The sequence below is a fragment of the Cetorhinus maximus genome, chromosome 3 (assembly GCF_964194155.1).
Source record: "Cetorhinus maximus chromosome 3, sCetMax3.hap1.1, whole genome shotgun sequence".
Taxonomy (NCBI): domain Eukaryota; kingdom Metazoa; phylum Chordata; class Chondrichthyes; order Lamniformes; family Cetorhinidae; genus Cetorhinus; species Cetorhinus maximus.
This window is the reverse complement of record NC_135881.1, coordinates 157956229-157977238: the sequence shown is the minus strand read 5'-3', so window position 1 is coordinate 157977238 and position 21010 is coordinate 157956229. Positions and strand designations below refer to the sequence as shown.

Sequence of the window (21010 nt, the reverse complement as noted above, 5' to 3'; positions counted from 1 at the left end):
GAGGTAAAACTCCATGGTGGTTGGCATTCCTGAGGGCATTTGCTTTATTTCCATTACATGGTCAATTCATATCTGCCTCAGCAATGTAATCTTCAACTGCATGTAGTTCTGGGTTCTGGGACCATCATGGGTGGAGTGAATGGGGTCAAACTCATGCACTTAGTAGAGTTTTACTATAATTACATAAAACTCTGAACAAAACTTATCATTGGAATTCAAGAACAAAACTGGACATCCATTTGTTACTGTGATTGAAATTAGCCCAATGATTATCATTTTCAAATGCACTGAACTTTTCAAAAACAAGATAACAAAACTACAACAGGCGTAAACAACAAACTTACTGTACAAACAGCAATATTGTTCAACTGGTAAATTGGGATTTGGTTGCAAAAAAGGAGAAAGGTCTCCAAATTTTAAAATCAGACATGTGCATCAGCCAGAGTCAGTCAATACCATTATTAAGCAAAGATGTAATATGAAAATTAGTTAGAAAACTAGAAGTCAACGCTGATGAATATGCAGAAATATGAAAACTTACATTATATAAGATTTGTAGAAGGAATGCAAACTACAAAAGTCACAAATTTGCCACAAAAGAAACAATTTAGACAGTATTGAAAGAACTTTTTCCTATACATCATCAAAAATTCTTGTTCAGAAAGGATTCAGGTTTGATACTAGAATGATCCCATACATGCACAGGTCCAGGGATCCGTCACTATTGTAGAAACATGAGGGGCAAAATTTTCTCTAATATTGAGCTACACATTGTAGGCATGGGCTCACCCTGAATACCTGCTTAGATTCTCTAAACTAAAAAGATGCATGTCTTGGAATACGAACGTATGAAATAGGAGCAGAAGTAGGCCATTCGGCCCCTCAAGCGTGCTCCACTATTCAATAAGATCATGGTTGATCTGTTTGTGTTTCGAACTCCACATTATCATCTACCCCCGATAACCTTTGATTCCCTTGCCTAACCACAGTAGATGGTGAAATTTGAATTCAATAAAAATCTGGAAAATAAAAATCAATGGAAGTCTAATGATGACCATGAAGCCATTGCCGATTGGTGTAAAAATCCATCTCGTACACTAGTGTCCTTTAGGGAAGGAAGTCTGCTGTCCTTACCTGGTCTAGCCTACATGCGACTCCAGACCCACAGCAATGTGGTTGACTGTTTAAACAAAAAAGCCCTCTGAATGAGGGCAATTAGGGATGGGCAAAAATGCTGGCCTAGCCAGCGCCACCCACATCCCATGAACAAATAAAAAATTAAAATAAAAAATTCTGCAGTCTGAGTTCATTGAAAGTTGGCAATCTCATTTACTGAAATTTCTTGACTATATATCTGCATCATTCACTATCTTGTCAGAAGCATGTTTACAGAGGGAACAAATGATAAATAATAGTAAAGTGGATACAAGAATTTTGCAATTGGTTAAGGAATGTGCCGTATTGTTAGCCTGTGTGAACCCAACTCATTTGTTTTAGTGCAGCAGGTGACACTTGACATTGAGACTGATACTGCACAGGTATAGGAAATGCTTCTCCCTAGTGTTGTGGCACAAATAAGTACAGCCTTCTAAAATAAAAGCAAAATACTGCAGATGCTAGGTATTTGAACCTGACCCACCACTGATGGTAAGAGGCGCGTGAGGAAACAGGCGACTAGGCCTGAGTGAGACAGAGACCCAGTGACTAGCCAATTATATTCACGTGGTAAATTCTGGTAAGTCTTTTTCAGGTTTAAATATAGGTTAATAGTCAAGCACTGAAATAGAACAAACAACCTTCAAGTAGACTGCTAGACTGCTCAAGGGAGATACCAGGAGTTTACAAATAAAATTTAAAAGTGATGTCACAGGAGTCCGTAAGTTGATTGGTTGGTGAGTGTAGGCCTTTCCGAACTTGGAGCAGAGGAGGTGATTAGTGAGTTATTATATTATGCTATACTTTACCTCTACTTTACATAAAGTTTAAGGCATGCGCAGTCATGTGGAATGTGCATCCTGCAGGATCTGGGAAGTCATGCAGGCATAACGTGCATAAAATGACCATATCTGCAGTAAGTGTCACCAGCTGCAGAAACTTGAACTCCAGGTTGCAAAGCTCAAGCAGCAGCTGGAGTCACTGTGCTGCAGCAGCTGAAATTACTGTGCTGCATCCGCAAGGCCGAGGATTACGTGAATAACACGTTTAGAGAGGTGATCACACCGCAGATAAGAAGTACACAGGCAAAGAGGAAATGGGTGATCACCAAAATATCTAAGAGAAACAGGCAGGTAGTGCAGGAAACCCTTGAGGCTAACTCACTCTCTAACCGCTTTTCCAGTTTGGATACTGGCGAGCGAGATGGTACCTCGGAGGGCTATAGCAACATCCAAGTTTGTGGCACCCCACTGGTGGCTTAGCTGCACAGGAGGGGAGGAGGAAGAGTGGAAGTGCTACAGTGGTGGGGGATTCCATAGTTAGGGGAGCAGACTGGTGTTTCTGCAGCTGTAGATGTGACTCCAGGATAGTATCTTGCCTCTCTGGTGTCAGGGTCAAGGACGTCACAAAGCAGCTGCAGGACATTCTTTTTGAGGAGGGGGAACAGCCAGCGGTCAACATTGGGACCAATGACACATGTAGGAAAAGGGATGAAGTCCTGAAAGCAGATTTTAGGGAGTTGGCAAGGGAATTATAAAGCAGGACCTCAAGAGCAGTAATCTCAGGATTACTCCCAGTGTCACGTGCTCGTGAGCATAAGAATAGGAAGATTGAGCAGTTTGACATGTGGTTGAAGAAATGGAATAGGAGGGAGGACTTTAGGTTTCTGAGGTATTGAGACCATTGCTGGGGCAGGTGGGACCTGTACCCGGAGGACGGGTTACACCATAACAGGACTGGGACTAATGTCCTTGTAGGAAGACTTGCTAGTGCTTTTGGGGTGGGTTTAAACTAGATTGGCAGGGGGATGGGAGCCTATGGGGAAATTCAGAATGGAGAGGAGGGAAACTGGCAGTGGGAAGTAGAGGAGTATTAACTGATAAGGAGGATACAGCAGAGAGTAGTTTCAAGACAGACAGAATTCTTGGAGAGTTTGATGGAATTAAAGTAGCAATAGTAAGTCATTAGATGGAATCAGAGAAAGGCAGGAAATAAAAAAACTAATGTGCATGTATGTGAATGCACAGAGTGTGGTTAATAAGATTGGTGAACTACAGGCACAGGTTGACAAATGGAATGATGATATTATTACTATTACAGAGACCTGGCTCAAAGAAGGGCAGGACTGGGTGTTAAATTTTCCTGGATGCAAAGTTTTCAGGAGAGACAGGAAAGGAAGGAAAGTGGGGGGTGGATTGGCAATATTGATTAAAGATAGTAATACAGTGCTGGAGAGAGAGGATGTTCCAGAGGGGTCAAAGGCAGAATCTCTCTGGCTAGAGGTAGGAATGAAAAAGGTGCAATAACATTGATTGGTGTAGTATATAGACCACCAATTAGCGGAAGAGGTGTAGAAAAACAAATTTGCAAAGGAATGACAGAAAGGTGCAAGAATGAGTAATTTTAATGGGGGACTTCAATTACGCAAATATAGACTGGGATAGGAATAGTGCCAATGGGGAGAGTTCCTGGAGTATGTTCAAGACAATTTTCTGCTGCAGTATGTTTCAGGTCCAACGAGAGGGCGGGCACTGTTGGACCAAGTGGATCAAATAACAGTGGGAGAGCATTTAGGGGACAGTGAACATTGTATCAGCGGCTTTAGGTTGGCCATGGAGAAGGACAAGGACCAATCCAGAGCATGGATAATTAATTGGGGGAAAGCCAACTTCGAGGGGTTGAGGATGCATTTGAGTCTTAAGCAAATTGATATAGGGAGTGACAAGGTATTGGAGGTGTTGGCAGGTTTAAAAGTGGGCAAATCTCCAATCTGGATGATTTGTGTCCCAGGCTGCAGAGGGAGGGGGGAGTTCGCAGGGGCTCTGGGCCAAATTTTTAATTCCTCTCTGGCCACGAGGGAGGTGCCAGAGGACTGGAGAACAGCTAATGTGGTTCCGCTATTTAAGAAGGGTTGTAGAGATAAGCCAGGGAACTACAGACCAGTAAGTCTCATGTCAGTGGTAGGGAAGCTATTGGAGAAAATTCTGAAGGAGAGAATCTATCTCCACTTGGAGAGGTAAGGTTTGATCAGGGATAGTCAGCATGGCTTTGTCAGAGGGAGGTCATGCCGAACAAATTTGATTGAATTTTTTGAGGTGGTGACCAGGTGTGTAGATGAGGGTAGTGCAGTTGATGTGCTTTATATGGATTTCAGCAAAGCCTTTGACAAGCTTCCACAATGGGAGAGTTATAAAGAAGGCAAATGCACATGGGATACAGGGTAATTTGATAAGGTGGATTCAAAATTGGCTTAGTTATAGGAGACAAAGGGTGATGGCAGAAGGATGCTTTAGTGACTGGAAGCCAGTGTCCAGTGGCGTACCACAGGGATCTGTGCTGGGTCCCCTATTATTTGTCATTTATATAAACGACATAGATGACTATGTGGGGGGTAGGATTAGTAAGTTTGCGGATGACACAAAGATTGGGCGGGTGGTTAACAGTGAGGTTGAGTGTTTTGGGCTACAGGAAGATATAGAGGGATGGTCAAATGGGCAGATAAGTGGCAGATGGAATTTAACCCTGAAAAGTGTGAGGTGATACACTTTGGAAGGAGCAATTTGACAAGGAAGTATTCAATGAATGGCATGACACTAGGAAGTTCTGAGGAACAAAGGGACCTTGGCGTGTGTGTCCATAGATCTCTGAAGGCAGAGGGGCATGTTAGTGGGGTGGTGAAAAAGGCATATGGGACACTTGCCTTTATCAATCGAGGCACAGATTACCAAGGTAGGGAGGTCATGTTGGAGTTCTATAGAACCATGGTGAGGCCACAGCTGGAGTACTTTGTGCAGTTCTGGTCGCCACATGTGATTGGAATTGGACATGTGATGGAAGAATGAGATTGCACTGGAAGGGGTGCAGAGAGATTCACCAGGATGTTGCCTGGACTGAAACATTTAAGTTATGAAGAGAGGTTGGATAGACTTGGGTTGTTTTCGTTGGAGCAGAGAAGACCGAGGGGCGTCCTGATCGGGGTTAACAAGATTATGAGGGGCATGGACAGGGTGGTTAGGGGGCAGCTGTTCCCCTTAGTTGAAGGGTCAGTCATAAGGGGGCATAAGTTCAAGGTGAGGGGCAGGACGTTTAGGGGGGATGTGAGGAAAAACCTTTTTATCCAGAGGGTGGTGACGGTCTGGAATGCACTGCCTGGGAGGGTGGTGGAGGCGGGTTGCCTCACATCCTTTAAAAAGTACCTGGATGAGCACTTGACATGTCATAACATTCAAAGCTACGGGCCAAGTGCTGGTAAATGGGATAAGGTAGGTAAGTCAAGTGTTTCTCACGTGTCGGTGCAGACTCGATGGGCCGAAGGGCCTCTTCTGCACTGTGTGATTCTGTGGTTCTGAGTCGAGCGAGTTAGAATCAAATGTTGACAGAAAAGATGGTGGCTGAACAATGGGCCACCTTCAAAGAAACAGTATTGCAGCCAATGGCAAGGTATATTCCCTTGAATGGGAAAGGCAGGACAAATAAATCCAGTGGCGCCAAGGATGATGAGAGAGGAGGTGAAGATGAAAAAGAAGTGCATGTACAACAGATGTCAGGTAGAAAATACAATGGAGAATCAGGCTGAATATGGAAGGACCAGAGAGGAAGTGAAAAAACTAAGAAGAACTGATAAGGTACCAGACCAGATGGGAAGCATTCAAGGGTATTGAGGGAAGTGAAAGTGGAAATTGCAGATGCACTAGTCTTCCAGTCTTCCTTCGGCACAGGGGTGGTGCGAAGGGGATGGAGAATTGTGAATGTTACTCCCTTGTTCTAAAAGGGATACAAGGATAATGCCGGCAACTACAGACCAGTCATTTTGACTTCAGTGATAGGAAAACTTCTAGCAACTATAGTTCGGGACAAAATCAATAGTTACTTAGGACCAGTGCAGGATAATTAAGGAAAGCCAACATGGATTCATTAAGGGAAAATCATGCTTAACTAACTTGCCGGAGTTTTTTGAGGAGGTAACAGAGAAGGTTGATAAGGATAATTCTGTTGATGTGGTGTAAATGGATTTTCAAAAGGCATTTGATACTGTGCCACACAACAGACTTCTGAGCAAATTTCTAGCTCATGGCATATTAGGAAAGGAGGCTCTTGGATAAGAACTTGGCTGAATGACAGGAAACAAAGGCGAGTGCTTAATGGGTGTGTTTCAGATTGGAGGAAGGTTTGTAGTGGAGTCAGTGTTGGGACTGTTGCTCTTCCTAATATATATATATATATATAAATGACCTGGACTGTGGTGTTCAGAGCATGATTTTGAAATTTGCAGATGATACAAAGATTGGAAGCGTTGTCAACTGTGATGAGGATAGTCTTGAACCAGAAAAGGACATAGACATGTCGGTGGATTGGGCAAATAAGTGGCAGATGAAGTTCAATATAGAGAAGTGTGAGGTGATTCACTTTTGCAGGAGGAATATGGAGAGACAGTATAAAATAAAGGGAGAAACTCCAAAGGAGGTGCGGGAACAGAGGGACCTCAGTGCATATGTACATAAATCATTGAAGATAGCAGTGCGTATTGAGAGAGCAGTTAATATAGTATTTTAAGCTTTATTAATAGGGGCATTGAGTACAAGAGTAAAGAGGTCATGTTGAACTTGTATAAGACGCTGGTTATACTGCGGGCAGTTCAGGGCATCATACTTGAAGGATGTGAAGGCATTGGAGAGAGTACAGAGGAGATTCATAAGAATGATTCCAGAGGTGAAGAACTGTAGCTATGAGGATAGATTGGAGAGGTTGGAACTGTTTTCCTTGGAGAAATAAAGGCTGAGAGGAAGCCTAATAGAAGTGTTCAAGATCCTGAGGGGTATGGACAGGGTAAATAGTGAGAAACTGTTCCCATTCAAGGGAGCATAAAGAACTAGAGGGCACAGATGTTAATAATTGGCAAAAGGAGTAAAAGTGATGTGAGGAAAATTTTTTTCACCCAGAAGGTGGCTGGAGTCAGGAATGAACTTCCTGAGGAGGGTGGTGGAGGCAAGTTTGATCGAGGTATTCAAAAGGAAATTGGATTGCTATCTGAAAAGAATGAAGGTGCAAGATTACAGGGATAAGGCATGAGTGGAGCTAGGTAGAATGCTCTTTCAGAGGTCCAGTCAATGGGCCGAATGGCCTCCTTCTGCACTGTAAAGATTCTGTGATGTTCTCCTGACTGGTCTATGGTTACTCAGAATTTCCTTACACCCTTTCTTCAATAACTGAGTCACATTTGCCACTCCAATCTTCTTGCACCTCCGTCCTATCTAGGGTAGATGGAAAGATTAGGCAAGTTCTTCCGCTATCTCCACCCTCGCTTCCCTTAGTAATCTGGGATGCAAGCAATCTTGACCAGGCGACTTATCCATTGAAGGCATAGCCTGCCTTTCCAGTACATTCTTCTGATCAATTTTCACCCCATCTATCACGTCTATCTCCGTTTCCACTAAAATATTGTATCTTATTCCTCCGTAAACACCCCTGCAAAATACTCATCAAATATTCTAGACTTGCCCTGTGCCTTTAAGCATATATTTACCCTCTTTTTCCTAATAGGTCCCACTCCATGTCTTACTATCTATTTACTACTTACAAGCTGGTGGAAGATTTTTCGATTCTCTTTTTTGTTAATTGCCATTCTATTCTCATATTTGTTCTTTGCCAGTTATATTTTACCTCTTCCCCTCTCAACTTACTGCATTTGGTCAGGTTCTTGCTTGAAGAATTCACCCGACATGCATCATACACCTTTTGTTTTTGTTTTATCATATTCTCTAACTTCCCTGTCATCCAAGGAGCCCTGGCTTTGATTCCCTTATATTTTATCCCTTTTTGGAATGTACCCAGCTTTACCTGAAACATCTCCTCCTTAAAGCTCACTCCTCATTCTGCCACAGCTTTTCCCATCGATGCTTGGTTCCATTTTACCCCAGCTAGTTCTCTTCTCCCCCCACTGAAGTTAGCCCTTCCTTCCAATTTAGAAATTCTATTTTAGATTTTTTCTTCGTCTTCTATGTGGCTGGTCTAGATAAGTTTCTGGTCAATGGTGACATCCAGGATCTTGATGAAGGGAGATTCAACAATGGTAATGCCTTTGAATGTCAAAGGGGGGTTGTTAGATCCTCTCTTGTTTGAGATGATCATTGCTTGGCACTTGTGTGACATTAATGTTACTTGCCACTTATCAGCCCAAGACTGAATGTTATCCTGCAAGCATGATCTCCTTCATTATCTGAGGAGTTGAGAATGGAACTGAACATGGTGCAATGCACTTCTGGCCTTATGATGAAGGATAAGTCATTGGTAAAGCTGCTGAAGATGGTTGGTTGGCCCTAGGACAGTGCTTTGAGGAACTCCTGTGGTGATGCTCTCGGGCTGAGATAATCCAACAATCACAACCATTTTGTTTTGTGATAGATATTGTTGTGATGGGACTTTGCGAGATTATGCAAATGAGCAAGAAGCCAGGATGTAAACCATGTGACCAGAAGACATTGTTCAAAGTAGCTTTCAGTTTAGCTAATAGCATGTGGTGTGAAGCAGTTGCAGCTGCACTTTCCTGTTAACAATAGCTGTTGAATCTTTATAGTAAATCTGTCTGCTCAGCAATACTGTACTCTATCTACAAATAAACCAAACCTATGGCTCTGCAGCTGGTGATGCCTTCTGCACATGTGGTCGTGTAGGACACTAGTAGAATCCACAATTTCCCACACAATACATGATACACATTCCACACGACCGAGCTGTCCTGCCATGGCTTCAGTTTACTTTGAGAGATTGGTAGTTTGTGTTAAGCAAACATAGAAATACAATATGGTGAGCAGCAGCAGCGGTTCTTCTTAGACAAAATGATGATGATTTAAGGATCGCAGGAAAAGCCACAGACAAGGTTTTGTGCTGTACAAAGGCTGTGTATGCATTGAAGACACTGGAAGACAGAGCCCCTCTACAGACCATGCCCTTCTACAGACAGTGTTTCAACAAAGCATTGAGTGCCTGATTTGTGGGGTAGCTGAATTAGCAGTGAATCAGTCCATTTTGAATCAGGTAGTCGATCTTGAGTTGGACAATACAAGTTTCAGGGCCATCGGTACCATTCCCGCACAAAAGAAAGCAAGCATGCAAAACAGAAAAACCTGGGCTTCAGCCAAAAAAAAAGAGAGGAAGAGAAAAAGAAAAACACGCAGCTGCTGCATTGCTGAATCTCCCCACAGAGTAGAGAAACTACAAATCCCCGGCACATCATTCGTAAAAGGCAGGAAGATCAAGAAGATGACCACTATATTACCCAGGGTTAATTTGAAGGCCACAATCTGGATTTAGGCTTTTTAAACAAATTATAGGGCTATGCTTTTCAAATGTATCCATCACTGAACAGATTAACAAGCGGTGAAAATAAAGCTAGCCATTGGAAATGAGGGGTTGCACTTTGAGCTGGTCTGAGGAGGATCAGAAGGATCCAGCCAGGCTGTGGAACATACTCAAAGATCAGCTTTGTGCAAAGGTGAACTTTAGTATACATAGTTTAGAACTGATGGATTACAGCCAACAGCTACAAGAAAGTAAAATAAATTTAACGCATGAGAAGTAAATTGAAGCCATGGCAGGACAGCTTGGTCATGTGGAATGTGTGTCTTGTAATATATGGGAAGCTGTGGATGTTACCAGTGTCCTAGATGACCACATATGCAGGAAGCTGCAGAACTTTGAGCTCTGGGTTTCGGAGCTCGAGCGGCAGCTGGAGTCACCGTGGCATATCCGCAAGGCTGAGAGCTACATGGATAGCATATTCAGAGAGGTGGTCACACCGCAGCTCAGGAGCCTGGAGGTAGAAAGGGAATGGGTGACTGCCAGGCAGTCTAAGAAAATTAGGCAGGTGGTGCAGGAGTCCCCTGGGACTCACCAATGGGTTTTCTGTTTTGGATACCAGTTTTAGTTCCTCAGAAGAGTGCAGTCAGAACCAAGTCTGTAGCGTCACAGGCAGCTCTGCTGTACAGGAGGGGAGAAAGAAGAAGGGAAGTGCTATAGTGATAGGAGACTCGTTAGTTCGGGGAACAGGCAGGTGTTTCTGTGGCCATAGACATGACTCCAGAATGGTATGTTGCCTCCCTGATGCCAGGGTCAAGGATGTCACAGAGCGGCTGCAGGACATTCTTCTGGGGAGGGTGGTCAGCTAGAGGTCATGGTCCACGTTTGTACCAATGACTTAGGTAGGGAAGGGGGTGAAGTCCTGAAAGCAGACTTTAGGGAGCTAGGAGGGAGATTGAAAAGCAGGACCTCTAAAGCAGTAATTTTAGGATTACTCCCAATCCCACATGGAAACAAGTATAGAAATAGGAGAATTGAGCGAATAAACATGTGGCTGGAAAGCTGGAAAGGAGGGAGGGCATCAGATTTCTGAGGAAGGGAAGGTGGGACCTGTACAAGCTAGACAGTCTATGCCTGACTGGGACGGATATCCTCGCAGGGAGATTTGCTAGTGCTGTTGGGGTGGGGGGGCGGTGATTTAAACTAGATTGGCAAGGGGATGGGAACCTGAGAGCAAATTCAGAGCAGGGGACGGGAGATGGAGAATTACTGAGTGACTCTGAAAGACAGAAGAAGCACAGGTTAAAAAGTGTTCAGCATATGAACTTGGCAGTGTTAAAAGGTATATATGTAAACACCAGGAGCATAGTAAATAAAGCCAATGAGCTGAGGGTACAGATAGCCACATGGCAGCAAGATATCATTGTGAAAACGGAAACTTGGCTTAAAGAGGGGCAAAATGGCAACTCAACATACATGGATATCAGGTTTTCAAGCAGGATATGGAGGGGGATAAAAAAGGTGGGGGTGTAGCATTATTGGTTAAAGAATCAATTACAGTGGAGATGGGGGGGGATAATATACTAAATGAAGCATCAAACGAGGCCATATGGGTTGAGCTCAGGAATAAAAAAGGGGCAACCACACTGCTAGGAGAGTACCATAGACCCCCAAATGGTGGAAGGGAGTTAGAAGAGCAAATATATAGATAGGTTTCAGAGTGCAAAAACAATAGGGCAGTAATCGTTGGGGACTTAAATTATTCTAATATCAACTGGGATACGAACAGTGTGAAGGGCACAGAGGGTACAAAATTCTTGAACTCTATTCAAGAGAATTCTTTCAGCTAGCACATAAGCCCAATGAGAGGTGGCACAATTCTAGATTTAGTCTCAGGAAATGAAGCTGGGCAAGTGGATGAAGTCGCAGTGGGGGGCCATTTTGGCGATAGTGGCCGTAATATAGTTAGATTTAGCATCATTATGGAAAAGGACAAAGATAGAGCAGGAGTAAAAGTTCTAAATTGAGGGAAGACAAATTTTACGAAGCTGAGAGGTGAGTAGGCAAGAGTGGACTGGATATAGCTATTAGAAGGAAAAACTGTGTCAAATTAGTGGGAAGCATTCAAAGACAAGATTCTACGGGCACAGTGTAGACATGTCCCCACAAAGAAAAAGGGTGGTACTGCCATATCTAGAGCCCTCTGGTTATCCTGAAGCATACAGTCCAAGATAAAGCAGAAAAAGCAAGCTTATGACAGTCACAAAGGACTTAATACTGTAGAAAGCCTAGAGGAGTATAGAAAGTAGAGGGGTGAAGTAAAAATGGAAATTAGGAAAGGAAAGAGAGGATATGAAAAAATATTGGCAGGTCAAATCAAAGAAAATCCTAAGATGTTTTACCACTATATTAAGAGCAACAGAATAACTAAGGAAAAGGTGAGGCCTATCAGAGATGTACATGGTAACTTGTGGGTTGATACAGAAGATGTGGACAGAGTTCTTAATGAGTACTTTGTCTCTGTCTTCACTAAGGAGGGGGATGATGCAAACATTCTAGTTAAAGAGAAGGAATGTGAAATATTAGATACAACAAGGACTGGCATCCTTGAAAGTGGATAAGTCATCAGGGCCAGATGGATTGTATCCCAGGCTGTTGAAGGAGCCAGGGAGGAAATAGCAGCTGCTCCGAGGGTAATTTTCCAATCCTCATGAGATACAGGCGAGGTTCCAGAGCATTGGAGATCTGCGAATGTTGTACCATTATTTAGAGAAGGTGCAAAGGATAGGCCAGAAAATTAAAGGCTTTGGTGGTGGGCAAATTATTGGAAACAATTCTGAGAGACAGGATAAACTGTCACTTAGAAAGGCATGGGTTGATGAGGGATAGTCAGCATGGTTTTGTTAGGGGAAGATCGTGTCTTCCTAACTTAATAGGATTTTTTGAGGAAGTAACAAGGAGGATTGATGAGGGTAGTTGAAGTGGATGTTGTCTACCTGGATTTCAGTAAGGGATTTGACAAAGTCCCACATGGCAAATTGGTCAGGAAAATGACATCTCATGTGATACAGGTGAAGGTGGCAGGTTGGATCCAAAATTGGGTCAGTGACAGGAAACAAAGGGTAATATTCAACGGATGTTTTTGCGAATGGAAAACTGTTTCCAGTGGTATTCCATAGGTCTCAGTTTTGGGACCCTTGCTGTTTGCTGTATATATTAATGCTTTAGAATTAAATGTGGGAGGCATGATTGGGAAATTTGCAGATGACACAAAAATTGGCTGTGTAGTTGATAGTAAAGAGGAAAGCTGTTGACTCCAGAATGATATCAATGGTTTGGTTGAGTGGGCGGAGAAGTGGCAAATGGAATTCAATCCAGAACAGTGTGAGGTAATGCATTTGGGGAGGGAAAACAAAGCAAGGGAATATTCAATAAACGGGAAGTTATTGAGGGGAGTTGAAGAAGTGAGAGGCCTTGGAGTGCATGGCCACATATCCTTGAAGGTGGCAGGACAGGTGGACAAGGTGGTCAAAAAAGCGTATGGAATGCTTTCCTTTATTGTGCGAGGTATTGAATACAAAAGCAGGGATGTAATGATGGAACTGTATAAAACGCTGGTTAGGCCACAGCTGGAATGTTGTGTACAATTCTGGTCACCACATTACAGGAATGACACAATTGCTCTGGAGAGAGTGGAGAGGAGATTTACAAAAATGTTGCCAGAGCTTGAATATTGCAGCTATGAGGAGAGATTGGATAGGCTAGGGTTATTTTCCTTAGAGCGGAGGAGGCTAAGGGGTGACCTAATTGAGGTGTACAAAATTACGAGGGGCCTTGATAGAGTAGATAGCAAAGACTTGTTTCCACCAGCTGAGGGGTCAATTGCCAGGGGGCATAGATTTAATGTGAGTGGTAGAAGGATTAGAGGGGACATGAGGAAAAACGTTTTCACCTAGAGGGTGGTGTGCGTCTGGAATTAATTGCCTAAGTTGGTGCTTGAGGCTGAAATGTTCAGCTCATTTAAAAAGGTACCTGGGTCTGCACCTGAAGTGCTGTAACCTGCAAGGCTATGGACCAGGTGCTGGAAAGTGGCATTAAAATGAGCTAGTTTCTTTTTTCTCTTTTTGGCTGGTGCAGACATGATGGGCTGAATGGCCTCTTTCTGCACTGTAACTTTTCTATGGTGCTATGGTTCTAATCAATTAATCAGTTGATCTGCAGGTGTTGTGATAAGGACTGTGATTTCTCAAAAACTGCTGTGCTGTCTAAACAAATAATGAAGCTGGCTATAGTTTCAATGCCAATTGAAGCTTTCCAAAAATATCCTTTGGAGAAAAAGAAGGGTCACAATATTGACACACTGCTAAAAGATGGCAGAAAACATGAAGCCATTGTAGCTGTACAGCAACATCTGCAAGCATTAGGTGCAACTACCAGTATTGGTGTATTAGCCAGGATGCAGAAAGCAAGCACGTTGCATGGGAAGTGCAGTCTGCTGCACCCATTACGAAGCTGTCTACGTTCCAAGATCTTTGTAAGTTATATGGTGTAAAGGACATTGGGCTCACGTACGCAGAGAATCTGGTTCCACAGGTGTGACCAGCTCAAGGTGCAACCAAACAAAAGGTATGTGCATAGTACTGGCAGCAACAACAGGGAGTGTATCAGAGACCCACATAAGTGCAAGCATGTACACGAGATTAGCGGCAAGACAGACCAGGGTGAAGACAGAGAGCGGAAAGATCCTCAAATGCAAAAGGAACAAGCTAACGTGGGTTATAAATGTGACAAAATGTGCGGATGAAGTCAAATGGTTAGAAGTTACTATCAACATCATATGCCAAAGAAAAGCAGCAAACAAACTCATAGCCAAGAGCAACATGGGAGTGAATGCAAATACCTGACCAGTCAGAATCCTGAAGGACATATATCCGGATCGTTGGAAGACAATAATACAACCTACGACAGAAATATAGAAAATAGAAGCAGGAGTAGGTCCTTCAGCCCTTCAAGCCTGCTCGCCATTCAAAATGATCATGGCTGATCCTCTATCTCACTGCCACTCTCCCGCACTCTCCCCATTCCCCTTGATGCCTTTAGAGTTAGAAATCTATTTACTTCCTTCTTAAATATATTCAGTGACTTGGCCTCCACAGCCCTCTGTGGTAGAGAATTCCACAGGTTCACAAACCTCTGAGTGAAGAAGTTTCTCCTCATCTCAGTTCTAAATGTTCTACCCCCTATCCTGAGACTGTGAGCCCTTGGTCTAGGCCCTCCAGCCAGAGGAAATATTGTCCCTGCATCCAGACTGCCCATCCCTGTCAGATACTGGTTGGTTCATTGGCAGGGGGATCTCAAGAAATCACTATTTTCAGGACAACATGCGGAAGATTCTGCTTCCAGAAATTACCTTTTGTTTATCCATCAGTCAGGATTTGTTCCAGCAGCATATGGACAAAATGAAAGAAAGTTTCCCTGGATGCATATGCTTCACCAATGAAATTGCAGTGATGGGCAAAGCCAAAGGAGAACATGACCAAAATCTACACTCACTGTTGGGAACAGCTCATCGTGAAGGACTCATCTTCAACAGCAAGAAATGCTAGATGAAAATGGGTGAGATTAACTTTTTCAGTTCTATCAATTCAAGTTCTGGGATCTATCCTGACCCAGGCAAACTCAAAGATGTATGAGACATGCCTACTTCCCAGGATAATGAGGGCTTGCAGAGGAGCCTTGGATTTTAAAATTTCTTAGCACCATACAAACCCAACTTTGCCGATAGCAGCTCTCTAAGTGATGATGCTCTAAGGAAGGATGTTCCATATGGAAGGCAGTATCATCAACACATTTTTGAGTCACTTAAACAAGCATTGCCAAGAGAGACACGTGTTCTACAATATCACAACTCAAGAAAGGAGGCAGTCTTAGGGGTTGACACATCTCAAAAAGGATTAGGAGCATGCATTATGCAAGATGGCAAACCAATTAATTTGGTTCCAAAAGTCTATCCAAGCACAATCCAATTATTCAAACATAGAACGTGAGACACTCACTCTGGTATTTGGTATCGCAAGGTTCCACACATACCTATTTAGCAAAAAAAGCTGACCACAAACTATTGGAAATGATCTGGCGCAAACCACTGACGAGTGCGCTACGCAGACAACAACTTCTGATAAAAATACAGTGCTTTTACTTCAAAGTCCATTACAAACCTGGTAGCAAAATGGTTATTTCAGACACATTGAACAGGTTACCTTCCAAGAAAAACTGCGGATATCTCGCTAGATCTACAAGTAGACGGCGTAGACATTGATGTAGTTGTACTCAATATCAATCTGATGCATTTTGGTCAATACAGATGCAACCAACTTGAGGAGGAAAAGCAAATGATCCATGACTGAAGGTAGTATAGAAGGTTGTCATTATAGAAGGCTGGCTTGATACAATACAAGTGCCAGACACCCTGAGGTGTTTTTGGCTGTTTTTAAAATTCTTTTCACGGGATGTGGGCATCGCTGGCTAGGCCAGCATTTTTATTGCTCATTCCTAATTGCTCTTAAGAAAGCGATGGTGAGCCACCTTCTTGAACCACTGCAGTCCATGTGTTGCAGGTACACCCACAGTGCCGTTAGGGAGTGAGTTCCAGGATTTTGACCCAGCAACAGCGAAGGAACAGCAATATATTTCCAAATCAGGATGGTATGTGACTTAGAGGGTTACTTGCAGGTGTTCCCATCCATCTGCTGCCTTTGTTCTTCTAGGCGGTAGAGGTTACAGGTTTGGAAGGTACTGTTGAAGGAGCCTTGGTGAGTTGTTGCAGTGCATCTTCTAGATGGTACACACTGCTGCCATTGTGTGTCGGTGTTGGAGGGAATGGATGCTGAAGGTGTTGGATGGTGTGTCAATCAAGCAGGTTGCTTTGTCCTAGATGGTGTTGAGCTTCTTGAGTGTTGTTGGAGGCAAGTGGAGAATATTCCATCACACTCCTGACTTGTGCCTTGTAGGTGGTAGACAGGCTTTGGGGAGTCAGGAAGTAAGTTACTGTGCACAGAATTCCTAGCCTCTGACCTGCTCTTGTAGTATGGCTGGTCAAGTTCAGTTTCTTGTCAATGGTAACCCCCAGGATGTTGATTGTAGGGGTGTGGGGAGGGCGATTCAGCAAAGGTAATTCCATTAAATATCAAGGGGAGATGGTTGGATTCTGTCTTATTGGAGGTGGTCATTGCCTAGCACTTGTGTAGCATGAATATTACTTGCACTTATCAGCCCAAGCTTAGATGCTATCTGGGTCTTGTTGCAAATGGGTACGGACTGCTTCAGTGCTAGGTATGACTCCAATTAGTGGAGAGCTTTCCCCCTGATTCCCATTGACTCTAGTTTTGTTCGGGCTCCTTGATGCCACACACAGTCAAATGTTGCCTTGATGTCAAGGGCAGACACTCTCACCTCACCTCTGGAGTTTGGCTTTTTTGTCCATTTTTGGACTAATATTGTATTGAGGTCAGGAGCTGAGAGGCCCTGGCGGAATCCAAACTGAGCATCAGTGAGCAAGTTATGGCTGACTAAGTGCCGCTTGATAGTACTGTCGATGAACCCTTCCATCACTTTGCCGACGATCAAGAGAAGACTGATGGGGTGGTAATTAGCAGGGTTGGATTTGTCCTGCTTTCTGTGGACAGGACATACCTGGGCAATTTTCCACATTGTCAGGTAGATGCCAGTGTTGTACCTGTACTGGAACAGCTTGGCTAGGAGCACAGCTAGCTATGTGAAACAAGTTTTCAGTACTATTGCCGGAATTTTGTCAGGGCCCATATATTTTGGAGTATCCAGTGCCCTCAGCCATCTTTCCATATCATGTGGAGTGAATTGAATCATCTGAAGACTGGCATCTGTGATGTTGGGGAGCTCAGGAGGCCGAGATGGATCATCTACTGAAAGCGCCATTTAACTTTGGGAAGGTGGTAGACCCCACCTTAGTTTCACTGCAGAGATTGCCAAACTCTGAAAAACTATGCAGCAAGTTAATTTCAAATCAGGAGACCAATTTAAAAATATCAATAAGTATCCAGCCTCTCCACAGCAGGAAACGCAGAGGCCTTCTCATAAAAATAATGGTGTGTGCATGTACAGCATGGTGGGGGTAGAATACAGCAATTTCACTTTTAACTCCAGCCCAGACAGACTCTGCTGCTCATCATGGGGAATAAATATTTTGTATTCAAAGAATCACACAATGCACAAGAGGCCCTTCGGCCCATCGAGTCTGCACCGACACGTGAGAAACACCTGCCTAATCTCATTTACCAGCACTTGGCCCATAGCCTTGAATGTTATGACGTGCCAAGTGTTCATCCAGGTACATTTTAAAGGATGTGAGGCAACCCGCCTCGACCACCCTCCCAGGCAGCGCATTCCAGACCATCACCACCCACTGGGTAAAAAAGTTTTTCCTCACATACCCCCTAAACCTCCTGCCCCTCACCTTGAACTTATGTCCCCTTGTGACTGACCCTTCAACTAAGGGGAACAGCTGTTCCCTATCCATGCTCCTCATAATCTTGTACACCTCAATCAGGTCGCCCATCAGTCTTCTCTGATCCAGCGAAAACAACCCAAGTCTATCCAACCTCTCTTCATAACTTAAATGTTTCATCCCAGGCAACATCCTGGTGAATCTCCTCTGCACCCTCTCCAGTGCAATCACATACTTCCTATAATGTGGCGACCAGAACTGAACACAGTACTCCAGCTGTGGCCTCACCAAGGTTCTATACAACGCCAACATGATCTCCCTACTTTTGTAATCTATGCCTCGATTGATAAAGGCAAGTGTCCCATATGCCTTTTTCACCACCCCACTAACATGCCCCTCTGCCTTCAGAGATCTATGGACACACACGCCAAGGTCCCTTTGTTCCTCAGAACTTCCTAGTGTCATGCTGTTCATTGAATACTTCGCCAAATTACTCCTTCCAAAGTGTATCACCTCACTTTTCAGGGTTAAATTCCACCTGCCACTTATCTGCCCATTTGACCATCCCGTCTATATCCTCCTGTAGCCCAAGACACTCAACCTTACTGTTAACCACCCAGCCAATCTTTGTCTCATCCGCAAACTTACTAATCCTACCCCCCACATAGTCATCTATGTTGTTTATATAAATGACGAATAATAGGGGACCCAGCACAGATCCCTGTGGTACGCCACTGGACACTGGCTTCCAGTCACTAAAGGATCTTTCTGTCATCCCTCTCTGTCTCCTGCAACTAAGCCAATTTTGAATCCACCTTATCAAATTACCCTGTATCCCATGTGCATTTGCCTTCTTTATAAGTCTCCCATGTGGCTTTGCTGAAATCCAGATAAACTACATCAACTGCACTACCCTCATCTACACACCTGGTCATCTCCTCAAAAAATCCAATCAAATTTGTTAGGCATGACCTCCCTCGGACAAAGCCATGCTGACTATCCCTGATCAAACCTTGCCTCTCCAAGTGGAGATAGATTCTCTCCTTCAGAATTTTCTCCAATAGTTTCCTTACCACTGACGTGAGACTCACTGGCCTGTATTAGTTCTTACAAAATGATTGTGGAAATGAAAATATGGGTATACTGGAGGGAGAAATGGAAAATGTTTAATGATAGCAATAGGATCATAATTTGTTTTGAAAACGTTAACAGACTTGAGCTATATACATCTCTGATGGCCCTGTTTCCTCTGTGTTGAAAGAAGTCAGTATGGAGATGACAGAGGCTTGGGCCACAATTTTTCAATCCTCCTTATATATAAAAGTTATCGGAAGATAGGAAGAGGGAAAGGCTCATCATCCACATGAACCATTTGAACCATTCGATGAGATCAAGTCTTATCTGTATTCTAACTCAATCTCTCACTTGACTCCAAACTCCTTTAAATTCTTCACTTGCAGCTAGTAACTACTGCTTACTGTGGGAGAGAGTTTCACACATCTTCTAACTTTTGCACAATGATGTGTTTCCTAACTTTACTTCTAAATGGCCTGGCTCTGTTCTTGAAGTTATGTCCCCTTATCCTTGACTATCCCATCTGATTTACACCAGAACCCTGATCACCTCACCATTAAAAGGCATTTTTTCTAAACAAAGTATTAAAGCACAAAAGATAACTTTCAACAAATGCCACTTATATGTTAAGGTGGAAGTAGTCTCCAATGTAAAAGTCATCATGTAGCGTAAAGTTGCATGGGCAACAACTTAAAACAAGTAGAACTTTATTCTTTAGGAAAATGACATATTGTTGCAGGGTTAATGAAGAATGTTTCTGTTGAAACAAATAGCTATGTTGCATCTAAGAGGTGTGCAGCTTTGGCTCTATCATAGCCTCTATGTGTTCTCCAAAGACTTGACTATAGCTGACACTTAAGTGTAGTACCAAGAGAGTGCTGCAATGTTGGATGAGATTTTAAACCCTGCCTGCTCTCAGCTGGACATAAAAGATTCCATAGCACTAATCAAAGTACAGGGAAGTTCTCCCAGTTTCCTAGCCAATAAATACCTCAACCGATAGCACTAAAACAGATCACCTGGTCATTATCTCATTGCTGTTTGTGGGAATGCTTTGCACAAGTTGGCTGCTGCATTGCTCTACATTACACTCCAAAATAACTTCATTCACTGTGAAGCACTGTGGGATGTCCTGACATCATGTAAGGTGCTATATAAGTGTAACTGCTTTCTTTTTTTGATGTAGATGTTGTCATGTAATGTAGATAAACTTGTCTGTTTTAAACTTTAATTTACAAAAGTTGCTCTTGTGCTGAAAAATATTGATTCCACTGTATGGATGAAAGTAAAAAATGTAATCTATTTTAATACTGATTTTGAAATTTCTACAGCAATGCTACAGAACAACTGGCAAGCAAATCTTCTGATGATGTGGATAAATTAATAATTTCACTATGCTGGTTGATGTAATACCCGCTCAAATTTGCAGCATGAACTGGTTACATAAGATAACACCAAGCTGAAGGGAATAGATGGTACTGAGGAGGACTGCAACAAATTACAGGAGGACATTAATAAACTTGCAGTATCGGCAAATAATTGGCAAATGATGTTCGGCACAGATAAACGTGAGATCTTACATTTTGGTAGGAAGAATAGGGAGGTGACTTATTACTTAGAAGGAGCAAGTCTAGGTGGGGTAGGGGAGAAAAGGGATCTTGGAGTACAATTAATCATTAAACATTGTGCCACAGGTTAGCAGGGCCATAACAAAGGAAACCAAATCTCTATTTCTAGAGGGAGAGAATTGAAAAATAGGGAAGTTATGTTAAACCATATCAAGCCTTGATCAGATCATACTTCAAGTCCTACGTGCAGTTTTGGTCGCCATATTATCAAAAGGACCTTGGAGAACTGGGGGTGCAGACTGGATTTTTACAAGGATGATACCAGAAATGCGTGGGTATACATATCAAGGGTTGACAGGCTGAGTCTCTTTTCTCTTGAAAAAAGGCTGAAGGCTGACCTAATAGAGATTTTTTAAATTAAGAAAGGTTTTGATAG

The 21010-nt window shown here is 43.1% G+C and overlaps 1 protein-coding gene across 6 annotated transcripts in view; it reads right to left on the bottom strand.

The window, feature by feature from the left end:
* mak (male germ cell-associated kinase) overlaps positions 1-21010 on the bottom strand; it is a 229465-nt gene that overhangs the window by 188356 nt on the left and 20099 nt on the right. The window lies entirely within an intron of this gene.